General features: G+C 33.9%; 1 protein-coding gene across 1 annotated transcript in view; it reads right to left on the bottom strand.

The window, feature by feature from the left end:
- The window catches only part of GCA (grancalcin, EF-hand calcium binding protein), a 41,066-nt gene that overhangs the window by 37,670 nt on the left and 321 nt on the right, over window positions 1-3,075 (bottom strand). The gene's annotated exons all lie outside the window — the stretch shown is intronic.

Genomic DNA, 3,075 nt, shown 5'->3' with positions numbered 1-3,075 from the left:
AAGGCCTAGGACATACCCAAGAATTTAAATTTAAGGCTTACTGGAGACCTTCTTCACCTTAAGCTTCAAAGAAAACTGAAAAACCTTTTTATGAAAAGAGAGGACAAACTAAATATAAGCACATTAGTGAAAAGCCAATATAGAGATGGTGCCAAAAGACTGGCTGTGGATCCTCTACTGTGGCATCTCCATTTGTGCCATGAAGGATAAGCACAACTTGTTTTTTTATGAAAGTCAGACAAGCAGTATTATATGAAGAATCTGTCCTTAGGAATAACCTTCAACTTATCTTCCCTTCCTGATTTGCAGAATTAACTTTCCCAAATGCAACAATCTGAGATTAAAGATGGTTGCAAATTCTTTAGTACCCATCCCATCCAAAAGCAGACATTACTTCTCCACTTCCTTGAATCTGGGCTGGGCCCGTTTCCACTTTATCATGTCGCTTCCAGGCTTAAGATTTTATGAGGACTGGCAGTATTCTCTCTCTTAGAACATGGCCAACATGCTATGAAGCTGAAGCGCCATGTGTAACAGCCCATGTGGAGGAGAACGGGGGCCCTGGACAAAAAGTTTAAGCCCTAAAAACAGTTTATATAAATTCAAATTTCAAGTTATTTTCTTGAGAGTTTCAAAGGAGTTAAAATTAATCATTAGATCATCATTGTTCTTACTTGGTAATGTGATAAGAAAGGCTTGAACAAAGTGTCAGCTATGTCATTTTCGTGTTGGTTTGAATGTTTTTGACTCTTTGGTAACATCAGTTTTCTTCCCAGAAATTTTCAAATTACTTATTCTTTTTGTGAGGGTTACTTTAGTTAAAACTAAATCATATAATCTGTAACCTTGGAGAACCCTGCACATATCAACTATAATAAGTCACAATAGGCTGAAATGAAACGAGTGAGAGGCCAAGGTATAGAACTGCACCTCATCCCTCAGGATACCACCAGGACCACATGTCAGTGTTCTTTAAATGTTTTGCTTCCCTCCTCTTAAAAGAATTTTGAAAAAGTATATACCTTTTCCCATATCTTATGTTGATATATAAAGTTTTTATTGTAAGTTTAGATAGCTATAAAGAATGCAATGCCTAACATATTGCAAATATTGACATTTACAAAGAAAGTTTTACAAAGAAAGTATCCTTTGTCATCTACATACAACAATAATCAGATATCTGCTCCCTTCCATTTTTAAAAAGACATGAAAAGGCTCTTCTGTAAAATTTACAAATTTTACTCTTTGAACTTATTTCTTATTTTATTTCTTCCATGAATATCCTATCCCTGTAATATTTTTATGCTTAAAATGTATTTTTATGCTTGAAAATACTGATGACCTTAATACATAATATATACAATAAAAATATGTACATAAATTAAAATTTTAGATTTGATTTCCTGTAACCAAAGTGAGAAACAAAGAAAAAAAACTTCCTTTAGACTGAGTTATAATTTTTATTTGTATACAATTAGTAAAAAAAGAGAATAACATAATTTTGGTAAACATTAAACAAGAAACTAAACATTTGTTGGAATTCATCTTCTAAAGAGATGAATCACGTACTTCATTAGATTAAAGTATACCATCAAAGGAAATAGGTCTAGCAGCTAACATTTTATATTTTGTTAGAAGAATGTAAGAAACAATAAGGTGCAGATTGACTATAATTAATGCAATTGATTAAAGTTTTAACTATGTCATTAATATCCTACAAGTAAAGAAATCATGAAAGTTTTATCCCTAAATTTTATCTAATGTATCTTAAAATACATCCATTACATTTTTAAAAAATCAATGTCTCTAATCTATACTGCTCCAGCTATTTAAGAGTACTTTTCTTTCCAGCTATTAATGATGAGCAGGAGACCAGTTGAAAAGAGGTGTTTATGTTTAAATAAACGGAAAAGGGTATTTAAACGTTCAAAACACATACAAATATTTTATTTATTCTCTTGTGGAACTCTCCATCAAATACAATCAGTCTTTGACAAAGTAGGGATAAGGAAGTAGCAAATTCTTTGACTAAATGAAAATGTATTACTCTCTCCACTCCACTCTACCATATACATGAATTCAGAGCATCCCAATAGTAGTAAAAACACCACATTTCTAAAGCAAGCTTCAACCAAAGGAAGATATGTAAAAGGTAGAGAAATTTTTAATGCCCCACGGGTTTACGCTATCTTGACTAATCTTTGAAAGAGGCTTTACCTTCCTTAGGTACCTTAAACTTTCTTTGTAAATTTAAGAACCGATGAGGAGTAGAATTATAAAGTGGCAGATGCCAAAGGAAACTCAGGCAAGTTTTCAAGCAAATCAATTTTCATTACGTTAAAAAATAAAAAAATCCCACTTACTCCCAGGAGTAGGAGTAACTCGTTTGAAGATCATAATACGCCAATGTCAAGTTCTATGTTAAAATTAGTAAAGCACATTTCCCTTTTTGGGTAAAAATAAATAGAAATAAAAATACAAAATACGTTATCTTCTACCCACACACCAGTGGATCATCTTGCACTCCCACTTTTTTAACACAAAGTGTGCTCACCCCCCTTTGGAAATCACTGACATCAATACTAAAGGTTTGCGTCCCTTTCTCAAAAGAAGGGGCTAGCCACCAGGATACTATTTTTACAACTTCCAACTCTCAAAGGTGATGCAGGATAAATAGTTAAGAGTAACTCTCCTGCATGAAAAAAAAAAGTCTAGAAAAACAGATTGCCTTTGGAATAACAGTGAAGATTAGGAGGCATTTAGAGTATATCTTAATTTATTCATTAACAACTTAAAAAAAAAACAAGAAGTGGTAAAAAAAAAAAAAAAAATTCACAAAGATGATCTCTACCTAAACTGACTCGGTGGTGGACCACAAAAGATTACTGCAACAAGAATAGGACAGTTTGTTTCTCCATTCCAGGAAATAAATTTCTAAACACACATCACTCCCTCGGCTCCACAAGGACGATACTTAGGGGGTCCTCAAGAACCGAAACACCTGCGACTCCACGTTCAGCCCAAGCTCAGTGGCGCTCGACCCGGGTCTCAGCTCCCAACACCCCGCGGTGTCCG

The sequence above is a fragment of the Propithecus coquereli genome, unplaced genomic scaffold (assembly GCF_000956105.1).
Source record: "Propithecus coquereli isolate 6110/MARCELLA unplaced genomic scaffold, Pcoq_1.0 Scaffold49, whole genome shotgun sequence".
In the NCBI taxonomy this organism is placed as follows: Eukaryota; Metazoa; Chordata; class Mammalia; order Primates; family Indriidae; genus Propithecus; species Propithecus coquereli.
Note: the sequence above shows the minus strand (reverse complement) of the source record. Positions and strands in the feature narration are given on the sequence as shown.